This window comes from Acomys minous (assembly GCF_964271855.1).
Source record: "Acomys minous genome assembly, chromosome: 9".
Taxonomy (NCBI): domain Eukaryota; kingdom Metazoa; phylum Chordata; class Mammalia; order Rodentia; family Muridae; genus Acomys; species Acomys minous.
Genome location: NC_140490.1, coordinates 122,626,545 through 122,641,752, shown reverse-complemented (window position 1 = coordinate 122,641,752; position 15,208 = coordinate 122,626,545).

The window sequence follows — 15,208 nt, the reverse complement described above, 5'->3', positions numbered from 1 at the left end:
GTCTCTTCTTGGTAACCTGCTGTCCTTCCTCTGAGTGCCACCAGGTCTCCCCCTCCAGGGGACATGGTCAAAGGTGAGGCACCAGACTATGTGAGAAAGTAATAGCTTGTATAACTTATTTATCCTAAACAGCCTGCAATAGGACTTTCAAAGTATTGGAAGTAAACCTTGTATTATAATTGAGTTATATGGGCACACACACACAAACACACACACAATATATATTGTGTGTGTGTGTGTTTGAAGAATAAACTTACATTTGAGTTCTATATGACTGTATCTAGAATTAAACTTATTTTCTTCTATGAGAAGATATTTTTAATGATATAGCTCCATGCAAATTGAAAAGGGAGCCTCAGTGATGTAGCTTCTGTGAGTTCATCACCCATGCTGGCCAGGTTCAATGATACAGCTTCCAAGAGTCATCTGTGCTGCAGCGTGGCTTAGTGATGCAGCTTCTCTGAGCCCTTCAGTATCCACACAGGAATGGCTTCAGTGATGCAGCTGCCTGAACCACTCATTCTCCTGTAAGTAACCTTAACCAGCTCACTGGTTCATCAAGCTAGTCTTAGGAATCATTTCTTTGATTTGTTCTTGCTCTGTTGAGGAGTTCACATCTTCTCTATCATTTTGAAGTATTTCATGAATTGTTTTAATCCATAGTTACTTTTCTGGGAGAAAAGAAAGCCCTCCTCTCTACTTATGTTTTGTGTCTCTTTTTGTTTCCCTTTTAAAAATTATAATTTATTCAGATTGCATCCCAATTGTTATGCCCTCACTTATATCTTCCCATTACCACCTCTTTTGCCCTATTCCCTTCCCCTAGACCTCATACAGAAGGGCCCTCCTCCCCCACAATATCACCATAGCCTATCAGGTCTCATCCAGATAGCCTGCTTCCCCTTCTTCTCTGTGCCCCTGGGCTTCTCCACCAAGAGGAAGCAATACAATTGGGGGTACCAGAGTTCATGTTAGAGGCAATTTCTGCTCTCCCCACAATCATGGAAAAATGAGCTGTCCATTGGCTAGATCTTGCTTTGTGTCTCTTACTGACTTCTTCCCACCACTCACCCTTCCTACCCTCTAGTGGCCACTATTACATTCCAGTTTGTTCCAAGATTGACCCATTTGTTTCCGTAAATGAGTGGGAATAAGTGGTACCTGTTTTTCCACATGACTTCTGTGTGGTTTTATGCTCTTTTAGAACAGGAGAAAAGTCAAGAAATGAGAAAGATATCAGAGGAGCTCAGAGAGGAGGGTTCCTGGGCAAGGTGGAGTCCCCAGGTTAACAATCATAATTTGAATTACCTCAGACATGTGGCTTTTCCTGAATGTGCAACATTTTTCACAAAGGAAAGGGGTTGGAGAGACCATGGGTGAAGGCATAGCAGAGCTAAAGGGCAGTGGGAACATGGTGGTCACTCCATGTGCAGAAATAGGCACTTAGATTATGGGATCTGCTTGCTAGACTGAAAGAATTCAGGCTGAAAATATGTATCTTAAGTAAATATTTCTTTTATTTTTGATGTTATAAAGCAATTTTTCTCTTATCTTATTCTAAATAATCCACCTGACAGGAATCATTCTATTAACTCAAAGTCATAATTTGTATCAGAGAGAAACACAGGGGACAAGTGGACACCTGAATCATGACACAACCCTTGACTTAGGAAGGCAAATGTTACAAGTAGCAGTGGCAAGCAGATTTTAAATGTCATTTTTGGTAGAGATGCTGATCAGCATAGAACAATGGGATCTAAGAAAACAAATGATCTGTTGAAGTTTTCTACACTTATTTATTTGTCCCTCCCTCCTTTCCTCCCTCCCTCCTCCCTCCCTCTTTGTATACATGTGTGAATGTGAGGGTCAGAGGACAACATGCATGAGATGGATGGACTAAGGTGGTCAGGCTTGCCAGCCAGCGCTTTAGCTTGCATAGCCAACTCATTGGCCTGGAGAACAAATCTGTTACATATGACTTTTAGAGGTGTTATACAAGGGGAAATGTGCAGACACAAGACAAGGCAAATAATCTCTGAATGTGCATGCTATGATATGGTATGGAGATCTTATCACATGTCCTGAAGTGTTACCTTGACATGCAGCACATGTCTTCATTTACCAATAGTTGAGAAGTGCATTGGAAGCAACTGAGAGCAAGGACAGAGATGCATTTCCGTTCTTTCTCCTCTGAGCCCCAACCTGGTATCACAGCAGTTAGTTATTATTGTTACAATCCACATTGTTACATTCCTTATTTAATAGCATTTTGCACAGCAGGATGTAGTAGTGAGTATATATATATATATATATATATATATATATATATATATATATATATATAAAGTTACTGACATTATTTTGTATAGTTTGAATACTATTTCTTAATTTTAAAAAATTAATATTAATATTAAAATATCATTAAACAAACAAGCTTTCCTGCAGGCAGTTCCAAGTCTCTCATCCTTGGATATGAAATGCATGAAGTTTCTTTATCATTTGAATGGAATGAAGAGAGATATAGGAAATTCCTGCCTGAATATGACCTGGTAGGGTATTTCAGATTGACTTTTTAATTGTGATTAAGAAGTTACAAAGTTGATTTAATTAGTTGTTGCATCAATTACGGAGGATAAGTGGGTTAAATAGTTTTTAAAATTTCCATGACTACATTGTGTGAGTAGATTTTTCAATTTATTACTAAATATACTCACATTAAAGATAAATTACTTCAGTTTCCTTTTCATTGGTGATGTTAAAATTGATACTTTGAATATAGTTCTATATATGCAAACCAGTCTTTAAAAAAATCTCACATAAACTAAATTGCCCTAATGAATTCCAGAGCTCTGTGGTTTCTTTATTTACAATCATGAGAATTTCACTTCTTTCAGAAATTATACCTTATTACATGGCTTATTCTTCTTTAATGATAAAGGTATTACCTAATTGCACTGTAATTACATATAATTTATCAAATAGAAATAAAGACAAAACCAGTAATCAGAGACACTTCTTTCATTCACAGATACTGTGTGAAGGTGTGTCATGTAATTAGCTTACCAATGTTTAGTCTAGAACAAGTAGAATAAATTGTCATCATCTTTCCTTTCATTATCTGACAGCATGCTTAGAATTCATTTGCATAACTTTACAATGGAAGTATTACCTCTCAAGAGATCTAGCATTCTATAATATAGAGGATAGCATGAGAAAGTAAGTTTATTAAGTGGTTAAAGGCAAGAAAATGCATTGATTCTTAGAGGAAGAGTGGAATTTCTATTCTTGTTGAAGGGAGCAGCATGGTCTCTTGTGGTCTCGAGTCTAGAGAGTCTCGAAGAAGACACAATCTTTTCTATTAGAGTATAGAGAAAGGACTCAGGAAAGTAAAGGCCAAAGCCTGGAGCTGAAAACTTGCTTCCTCACCATCCAAAACAACAGAAAGAGTTAAACATGGGCAGTCAAGTCTAGAGCTCTAGACAGTCGCTGCTTGTGTGTTGCTCCCCTTCCACTTCTCAGGGGCAGAAGAGGTGGGACTGAAGGATTGCTCTCTTTTCTTTTCAAATCCTCTTGCCTATGGTAAATATGTTCAGTTTGGGTTTTGTTTGTTTGTGTGTTTGTTTTAACAAGATCACCACATTCATCTGGACCACAGATGTTTAATGGAATTTTCCCAGTCAGTGACCAAGTGTTGGAGTTTGTGATACGGAGTATTACATCTTCACTTACCCGCCTCTGACTCAATCCTTTTCACATTCTTGTATTCTGGACTCATGTTCTCTTTGAACATACCTCTTGTGCTTGAGTAGTGGATGCTGGGGTCAGACCCATTGAAAAATGTACATATGTGGCTGTCTTTTTTTTTTTCCTCAGGTAAGTTGCTCATATACTCCTCCTGGTTGGGATATTATTGCTGTCTGAATTCTGGAATCCATGGAGCACTGTGAGCCTGATGCCTGAGAAACAGGAGGCCATAGCATGCAGTACTGTCTTGCAGCAGGCAATGGTGGATGCTCTACTCAGGTACTGATGCAAAAAATTGCAAAACAGGCATGAATTCCTCCTATGAGTTGGTTTCATGAAGGTGCTCCATGGATTGGATAGTGCCCACCCACAATGAAGCAAACCAATGGCTTTTTGGGCCATTGAATCACGTACTATTTTTTCAATATACTGTCAAAGGCACACCCACAAATTAAGTTTGGATATAGATAAGGTAGTTGAAATAAAAAAGAACACGGGGGCTAGAGAGATGGCTCAGTGGTTAAGAGCACTGGTTGCTCTTCCAAAGGTCCTGAGTTCAATTCCCAGCAACCACATGGTGGCTCACAACCATCTATAATAGGATCTGATGCCCTCTTCTGTAATTCAGATACACAGAAAGACAGAACATAAATAAATAAATCTTTTAAAAAAACAGCCCTCGTTTAAGCTTGATTCTCCAGTAGAGGTTTCTGTCTTATTCCAAAGCCCATTCTGTGAAACTGTAGAGTTATTCAAGCTTAGTTAGGTTATTCTCTAATTAGAGAAGATTTATAAAATGGGCATTTCTCTGTAAGAAATGATACTGATTTTTATATGGGACCTCACAGATTTTCATAAAAATGAATTTTCTTAAAAGGAAAGGGAGAAGGTATAATACATAGAAAAAAACTTCAAATTTGGTTTAGTTCATATTATGGCCTAGTATATGTTCCGATTTGTGTTTTTAATCAGATTTATTCATTTTATTTTGTATGGGGTGTTTTACTTGCAAGTATGCATGTGCATGATATGTGTACTTGGTACCCATGAAGGTCAGAAGAGAGTATCAAAAACAAGTTTCCTGGAACTGGAGTTATGGATAGTTATGAACCACCATTGGGTGCTGGGGATTGAATACTTGTCCTTTGCAAATCCTGGTCCTGAGCCATATCTCTAGCTCCCTCATATATGCGTTTAATGATAAAATGTATGTGATTTATTAATAATTTGCTACATTAGTATACCAGGTGCATAGAATCTCTGATATTCTTATATGACTTCTAACCTACCAATGATCTGCTGCATTATAGTCAATTTAATATCCAACCCATAGCTTTTAAACTTTTAATTACAGATTAGTTTTACTTTTAAATTTTCTCTAAGAAAATTCTCTGTTCAAAATCTTAACATGGTAAACTATTGCAGAACTTTAGCCTGGACATGATATTTCTTAGAGCATGATAGCAACCAGGACCGATCACTAAACATTCCTGCCACTTTATCAGGTAACATTGTATAACTTTGGGGCAGAGATTTCAGATGCAAATGGATAGTTAAAAAATCATATATCTGCCTGTACAGTGGACTGATGCTTAAGGCAGAAAAGAATTAACATTTCTCATCTGCAGTTATCAGATGTTTATTTGCCCTAAGGGAATATGAATTAATGGATGCTTATCCTGCTTTTAAATATTATAGCTAAGTTGTAGTTGTTGGCTTGGGGAATGGGCATATTTCGTATTGCTCTGCTGGACAGGGAGCTGCCAGTGGCCTGTGTTTGTATGGAGCTATAAGCATTTTGAGGATATATTAAGATAAGATATATACAGAAAAATTATAATGAAAATTTATATGTACATACATTTTATAAACAAATGTACTTTTAAATCTATACTTTCTGTTGCTAAATCAAATGAACCTGAAGAAACTAGTCTTTGTTATAGTTTATGGAATAAATTCTGAGAAAATCTACATAAATTCACCTGTAAAATATGTATTGCAAGGTAATATATTAGAGTGATATTTACAACATACATTCTTCAGTTAATCTTCTTAGGATACCATTATTTGAATTGTGCAAATATTTTTAGTTAAGGTTATTATTAAAATATTATAATAGTAAACATCTTGGTGTGTGATAGAAATTTATTTTTTTTTATTTTTTGAGATTATAATATATTTACATAATTCCTCCTTCTTTCCCCTTCTCCAAATTTTCCCATATACCCTTTCTTGCTTTTAAAAAAAATTTATGACCTCTTTTTTCTTTAGTTGGCACTACATACATTTATAAATGCACATATAAATATATAACATATGCAAATACATTATATAATTATATGAGTAATCATACTGAATGCAATCTTTTCAATCTGTACAATGTTACTTGTACGTGTGTTTTCAGGGATGACATTTGCTGTTGTACAACCAGTTAATATGTTCTTCTCTAGAGAAGACTTTTGATGTGTGATTTAAAATTTTTAAATTCTTACTTTTGTTAAAATTGACTATGATCATTGTATTACTTGTCATCAATAAGACAAGAAGGAAGAAATAAAAAAAATCCCTGTGTTCTTTCTGGTCTCAGTATAGAATTCTAGCTAGTGGAATACTTGTGTCTACTTACTGTGTTTGATAAGCCTTCTACTTTGATATTATTAAAATAATTTGTGTACTTTGATATTAATTATATATTTATGTTATTTTTTTTTCTGATCATAACAAGATTGGGACATGTGATATTGAGATTCCAGGGTACTAGGATTGTATTAAAATTCACAGAGAAATCCCATGTCCATCTTTTGTAGGACTTAAGGAAGATACAGGTAAATTTCTATGGAGAAGGTAAGTTTCACAATGTTGAAAAAACATGTCTTTTAATGAATTTTATCCTTTCATATGTAGGCTAATGTGCCTGCATAAGAAGATTTTTTCCTTTAAGTATTCATACTCTGGGGTTTAGCACTTTACCCCCGCCCCCCAGGAACACAGAGAAGTCACTGTGCACCATTTTCAGCCTCTCTTGGGACCAAGACACGCTGTGTACATCATAAACTTGAACCCATAGTGGTCACAGGTCAAGTTCCTGAGTAAGGATTGCCATGGAGCAGCTGCATGGAGCTGGATGGGGATTGGTGGGATGGTTGCTGTTTTTTTCTAGAACACAGCTCATGGAAAGAAATTCCTTTTTACTTTCTCCTCATGTCAAGAACCACTTGAGGCTTTTTCATGCTGTGAGCTCACCAGCAGAGAAACAGGAGACAGAAGGACTGTTACACTGGGCACCATTTCACTTTAGAACTGCTGACTCTCTCATTTATTCCAGGAGAAAAACTATGTTATTGTTGTTACTATTATTATAAAACCCAGAACTAGTATTACTGGCTGTAATGGGAGTTGGAAGTTTAACTCACTTCTCATGCATTTTTTCTGCAAATTGAAGCCAAGGTTAAAACCACCCAGTGGTTATCATGTCATTTGAGGTTGTCTCTACACTGCAGAAACAGCCATATAAGCAGTTTTGCACACAGGAAAAATACAGGCTGTGTAAATTGCTGTCTCAATCTTTTTGTGTGTGATATGATTATAAAATAAGAACTCTGATTTTATTTCATACCTCTACCAAACCAAGGACATTTAAGGAATAAAAGGCATCCTAGGGAGCCTGCTGTGTGCAGCAGGAAGCTTGCTTTCGGGTCTTGGATTCTTGGGTGTGATGAAGGCAACAATCTCAGTTTTCTAATTCCCAGCATTACTATTTCAGCTACCTTCCATGCTTTGTTTTCTTTAATTTATCACTTTACTTAAATTTTCTTCTAGATTTATTTTCAAATTTACTTATGTATATGTGTCTCTGTGTTAGTATATGTACATGCATGCTTGTGCCAATGTAGGCCAGAAGAGGGCATCAGGTAATCCTCAAGCAAGTTACAGGTGGTTACAAGCTTCTAAACATGGGTGCTTGGAACAAAACTCTGAACCTTTGGAGGAGCAGCAAGTACTTTAACTGTTGGACCATATTTCCAGCTCTTAAAATCCTTTAATGTTATTGTTTTGATTTTAATTATTTTAGCTTTTAAATTTTATTCATTATCTGTGTGGTACAATAGAAAGTTTTGATATCTACCTATATCATAGGATAATTTACCATAGTCAAGCCAACTATCCTGCCTACCTTCTATAGTGACCTCTGTAAGTCCTAGAAGTTCTGAAAATATAACTTCTTAGCACATTTTCCAAATAACATACAAAATCCACTATAGATCAAATGTAAAGTAATTCTTCCTATTTATTCATTATGCACAGGTACAGTGTATACTCCCTAATTTATGACTTCCTATTACCCCAACCTTTGGTAATCATTATATATATATATATATATATATATATATATATATATATATATATATATATATATATTTGCTCTCTTTTTAGATAACAGATATGAGTGAAATCACGTAACCAGTTTCTTTTTATGCCTAACTTATGTCTTTTTATATACTGTCTTGCAAATTCATTTGTATTGTTGGAAATGGGGGTTTCTTTTAAATGACTGAGTAACATTGGTGTGTGTGTGCTGCCCCCACCTCTCTCTCTTTTTCTCTGTGTTTGTGTGCATATTTAATCAGTCTCCGATGGACATTTCTGCCATTTCTCTTTCTAGGTTTGTGTGAAGAGTGTAATAAACACAAGAGGGCATCCATCTCTACCAAAGGCTGATGCCATCTTTGAATATGTAGCTCTCAGTAGATGGATTGATGGGCATATCAAAATGGGAAGATATCCTGTATTTACCAATTGGAAACTTAAAGATATAAAATTGTTCATAATATGCTACAGAGAGAGTCCACAAACAAAGCATAAAATAATCAACACATTTTCAACAAAACCACATAAAAGTTACAATATTTGACACATTTTCTATAAATGGGATTGGGTAAAATTAATATCCAGAGTTGAAGAGACTGTACCCTTATATTATACCCTATGCGTGTGTGCACATTGCACGCATGCACACACACATCAACATCATCATCATATTATCATCATCTCAAAGAATTTTAAGACTTAAATAAAGGTCCTGAATTGACAAAGCTAAGTTTCTTTTCTCTAATTAAGTATACATATTTTTATTTATATACATTTTAAGAGAAGCATTGGTGGATATAGCATATGTATCTGGATATTGAAGTAACTTTAAGCTTATGCCATTACCTTTAGTCTCTATTTATTATTCTTTAATATATCTTTATATGTGATTCATATATACATATAGTCCCTCTCCCATATATCCCGGGAAACAGCATGATATTTATTCACTTTTCATGCAGAAAAGTGATGAACCACTTTCCTCCTCTCCTGCAAGTCCCAGCCTCCCAGCTTCTTCCCCCTATCCTCCCTCCCCTACTCCGCAAAATAGGAGAGGTCCCCCACATACACCTTAGCACATCAAGTTGCATCAGGACTGAACACATTTTCTTCCACAGAGGCCAGACAAGGCAGCCCTGCCAAGGGATCATTATTGGAGAGCAGGAAACAGAGTTCATACCACAGAAGGCCCCTGCTCCCTTTACTAGGGTGACCCACATGAAGACTAAGCTGCCCACTGGCTACATATGTGTAGAGGGCCTAGGTCCAGTCCATGGATGATCCTTGGTTGTTTCTTCAGTCTATGTAATCCCCTTGAGCCCAGGTTACTTGACTCTGTTGGTCTTCTTGTACAGTTCTTGTCCCCTCCTGGTCCTTCTGTCCTTCCCTCAACTCTTCTATAAGGTTCCCACACTCTTCCTAATGTTTGGCTGTGAGTCTCAGCATCTCTTCTGATCTACTGCTGGGTGGAGCCTTTCAAAGGAAAGTTATGCTGGTAGTCTGTCTACAAGCATAGCAGAGTATCATTAATAGTGACAGAGGTTGGCTCTCTCCCACAGGGTGGATCTCAGGTTGGGCCAGGCATTGGTTGGATATTCCCTCAATTTCTGCTCAATCTTTATTTATCCCCATATATCTTGTAGGCAGGGTAAATGTTTGGTTGAGGATTTTGTGGGTGGGTTGGTGTTCCTCTCCTTCTGCTAGAAATCTTATCTGGCTGGGAGGTAGCCTCTTTAGTCTCCATGATCTCCATTATTAGAAGTCTTAGCTAGAGTAACCCCCATATCCTCTACGGAGCTACCATGTTTTAGGTCCCCAGCTTGTTTCAGAGATACCCTTACCCTGTGTAGAGTGGCCAGGTCCAGACCATGCATGATCTTTGCTTGCTGGTTCCATCTCTGTGAGCCCCGCTGTGTGCCCATGTTAGTTTATTTTGTAGGTCTTCTGGGGTCCTTGACTCCTTTGGTTCCCTCAATTCTTCCTTTCCACTTATCCACAAAACTCCCCTAGCTTGGGCTATTATTTGGCACCTAGTTCCATCAGCTGCTAGATGAAGCTGCTTAGAAGACCATTATGCTAGGCTCACATCTACAAGCATAGCAAAGTATCACTAATAGAGTCAGGGGGTGCCTCTCTCCCATGCAGTGGATCTCAAGTTGGGTCAGTCATTGGTTGGTCATTCCCTGGATATCAACGTCATCTTAATTCCATTTCTTGTAGGTGAGAACAATTTTGGACTGAAGGTTTTACGGGTGGATTGGCATTCCCATCCCTATACTGGAATTCCCACGTGTCTACAGGAGGTGGCCACTCCAAGTTCCCTAACCTATGCTGCTAGGAGTCTTAGATAAAGTCACTCCTCCCCTGTCCCAGAGATGCCCTTCCACCAATTTAATTCTCTCTCCAGGTCTTTCCCCTCCCCAAACCTGATTCCCACCCCTACTACCCTCCTCACCTCTTCAGCCATGCAGTTACCTCCTTCCATCTACTTCAGATGTCTATTTTATTTACCATTCTGAATGAGATTCAAGCCACCTCCTTTGGTCCCTCCTTGGCTTCTTTGTGTCTGTGAATTGCAGCATGATTATCCTGTACTTTATGGCTAATATACACTTATAAGTGAGTGCTTACCATTTGTGTCTTTCTGGGTCAGTGTTATCTCACTCAGGATAACATTTTCTAGTTCCATCCATTTGTCTGAAAACTTTACGATGTCCTTGTTTTTAATAGCCAACTAGTATTCCATTGTGTAAATGTGCCACATTTTATTTATCTATTCTTTGGTTGAGGGACATCTAGGCTGTTTCCAGTTTCTTGCTATTATGAATAAAGCTGATATGAACACAGTTGATCAGGTATCATTGTGTTATGGTGGAGCATCTTTTGGGTATATTCCCAGTAGTGGTGTAGCTGGTCTTGAGGTAGAACTATTCTCCAATTTTCTGAAATACCACCAGATTGATGTCCAAAGTGGTTGTATACATTTTCACTCCCACTAGCAGTAGAGGAGTGTTCACCTTGCTCCACATTCTCACCAACATATACTGTCATTTAAGTTTTTTTTTTAATCTTAGCCATTCTGAGTGACTCCAGTTACCTATGTTAGCAAATCCAATTTCCTTCAAGGCATTATTCACTGCTTCCTTTTGTAGTGGCATGGACTCCTTATTACCTTTTCCACACAAGAAATGCATAATCACATTTATATATACCATGACTCTTGAACACCAACATAAAATGACAAAATGAATTAAAATTGTGTACTTATTTTTGCCTTTGCACATACCTGGATGCCTGTCTTTCTTCATTGTCTGTCTACCATTCATCAAAAATCTCCCCTGTGAAATTTTCATGAAAGAAATGGATTCTTGCTTATGTTCCTACATCTCTCACTCATGAGAAGCCATCTACTAAAGTGACTTCTGGGTGGGATATAGCTCAGTGGGAAGAATGCCTTACTAGCATGTGTTGGTGCCTTGAGTTGGATCCTCAATACCACATAAAGAGGTGGAGGCAGGAGGATCAAAGTTCAAAGTCATCCTTGACTTTCTATGGTGTTTGCCTTGGTTAATTGGAGACCTCCATTTAAAATACCATCCATATTAAAATTCAACCCTATTGTTTATGCTTTCTCATATAAGTAGATGAAAGTTATCAATATCAGGGGTGGAGCTGCTAATTTTGGCATCTAACTCAGTGCCTGTCACGTTAGACACTTAATACAATTGTGACAAATGGATGGATGGATGACTGGAGAGATGATTCCCTGAACTTGCTCCCTTACCAAATAATTGCTTTAATATGCAATATACTTGTTCTCATCTCAATGTCAACAGATTGAAGATACTCCAGTGATATACTTCTTTTAACCAAGAGATTAATTTATATACTTTACAACTTCTATGCAAAGATATAAAAAACTTGTCTTAAATTGTGCATTAGGAGCTTTTATATTGCCAAGATTGGGATAGTTCACAGAGAGTGTCATAGAAATTCATAGAGGGTTTGAAGGACAACCCAGCTGTTACTTGTAAATATGAATGTTCTGTTTATCTTCTTCTAGCTCACTTAAAAAACACAACAACACTAGGGAAAAAGAGATGCTGCATTTTATGTCACAACAAACAAAACTAATAAATACTAAACCACAGACACCTGTCATCTGAGAGGGAGATATAATATTCATTTTATAAAAAATTTGCCAGTGTGGCAACAGTCAGTCTGACAGGGAAAGAAGAAAATTTAGTTTCAAGAAATAATCTGTTTTCTTCAATATATCTTGAGAACAATATTGCATGAGCTATTGGTAATAATGACTGAGGAGATATGAGACCACATTTCTAGTATAAGTAAAAATATTTTGTTATTATTGACACATATTTCTTTTGAAATCAGGAATTATTTGAGTGTCATTAATATTGAATCCCCCTTGGTAACAGGCCCTTAAGTAGATGTCACTTGAAACATTCTCATGTCAGTGATGGGGTGTTTCAGATACTGTATTCAAAATTTTCAGATACATATAGCTATCTGCATATTAGTCTCATGATTCTGTAGTAAGGAAAGAAAATCATGTCTGAAAACAGATTAGGATTATTGACATGTAGAAAGGCCAACTGTCCGGGAACATGCCTGTAATCCCAGTACTCCCGGAGGCAGAGGCAGGTGGATCTCTGTGAGTTAAAGATCAGTGTGGCTTATAAAAGGAAGTCCAGGACAACCAAAGCTACACAGAGCAACCCTGCCTCAAAACAAAGAAACAACAAAAACAGCAACAACAAAAAGGAACCCCAACTGATGTGATAACCACTCAGTTTATTAAAATTAGTTACGAGTTTACTCTAGAAATGAAGAAAGCAGAAACAATTTTCATGTAATGGGATTCTTGTCATAATTTGAGTAAAAATCACACCCTTCAACTTGGATTTAATAATAGCTCATTTGGGAGTTGATGGCAGAATATAAGAATGAGGGAATGAGCAGAACTAGACAGGAGCAGACGGGAAGGTAGCAAGAGTAGATTACAGAGAGGGGTTTTCTCTTAGGCATCTGGGCTTCATCCTGCTTGGAATCTTCCAAGGACAATGTGAAAGGAACCTCAGAAATATTTGCTTCCTCACAGAATGTCATCTGAGACATTCATTGACTGGCACTTATGTCTTCCTGGCTGGGACTGTTTCTAAAGAGGTTTACTGATTGTCTTTTCAGAGAATTCCATGAAAGCCCGAGGAAGGAAGTGCATAGTATATGTCACGTCCACATGCTCAAGGCAGAGTTGCCTCAGTGCATATGGTAGAAATACAACAGTGTCCAACACATATGGGCAATCACATTTAAAATATAATTTATCCAGCAACTATTGTAAATAGAAAGGTGGGTATTTTGCATGTTAATTGCTTGAAGAGATATAAAGTAATGTCAAGAACCCAGTATTAAAGAATTTGTGAGTTTTTTTTTTTAGAAAATTAAAAATAGATTTTCCCTCACATACTATACCTTGATTACAGTTTCTCTTCCCTCTACTCCTCAGAGCTCCTCTCTACCTCTCCTTCCATCTGGATCCACACCCTTTCTGTCTCTCATGAGAAAACAAACAATCTACTAAGGGATCATAATATATAATATAATATAATATAATATAATATAATATAATATAATATAATTAATATATAATATAAAATATGATGAAACAAAACACTTCAGAATAGCATATCAGAATAGGACAATACAAACACACAGATGGAAAAGACCTGAAGAAAAAGTACAAGTAACAAATATTGATGCAGAGACCCACTTGTTCACACAGTTAGGAATCCCATAAAAACACAAAACTGGAATACATAATATGTATGCAAAGGACTTGTAGGGTAAAAAGAGAAAAATATATAAATAAAAACATATTTTTAAAAAGTCCTGACAAAACATTATGGGACAAGGAAACTTCAAAGATGCCATTGGGTTCATTTTCTGCTAACCAGCTACTACTGGGCATGAAGCCCACACTTAAGAATAGTATTCTTTCCCCATTAGACTTCCCTGGAGAAAATTACATTTTCCTTTTCAAGTGGTTGTCCATTGGTGATAGATGATTTTGCCAATTTTTTGAAGAAAAATCTGAGGAGCTTTAATGTACATGTAGTCAGTGCATTTGGTCTTAGTGCTAACAGGTGAAGTTATTTCTTCATATCTGTGAAAATGGCCACCCAGTGAAGATCTTCCCTTTTGTAACTTTTGATTTTGAGCTAATGAAATGGAGAAAGTGCTATGGTATCTGTCAGAATATATTTGTCACCTATGCTTTAGTTATGCACAGGACAGGACCTCCCCTGGGCACTAGAGTTGGATCTTCTCGTCTGCCATCTACTCCCGGCTCTCCCTTCCTTCTAGTTTCTTTTCATAACTCATTCTTTCCTTTTCCTTCTTCTCCCCTCCTTGCTTCCCATTTTGATACTAAGAGTCAACTTTACATTTTTATAAATACAAAATTTAGCTTTTAAAATGTAACCGTTATATCGTTTTAAAAAGTCTGTCCTGTTTGAGTAAGTTTTCCGAAAAACATATGGGAGCAGAAGTGATTTTCATGTTCTGAGGAAACTGATGTATTAATGTATTTAATGTATATCCACACTGCATGGATGGAAGAAGGTGGTTTTCAGGAAGATCAGAAGCATCTTAGGGGTCATGGAGATGGTGAAAGTTTGAATGTAACTTTAGTTTTGTAATGATGTCACTGAGTAGCAAGGATTTAAATCACCATGTGGTTTAAATCCCTAACTGGTCTGATTTCAAAGCCTATCTTAACAGTTAATCCATACCGTGTTGCTTTAGGCACTAAGTGCAAATAGAGCCTCATCCTACCTCGATATCTGTGTGATTGATTCTCATGAATGAGAATATAACTCTGATCGATGTATACAGGCTTTGAGCTTTTTCAAACCTACTTTATTCTAGGTTCTTTGATACTTATGCCTCACTTCCAACCCTAGATAGGAGAGAAAGGAGGTGAATGGGAACACAAGAAGTAAACCTTTCTAGACTCAGTTCCTAGAAATGATTTCACTCTTCATAGTCAGGATTTCAGCAGACTTGGTAAACA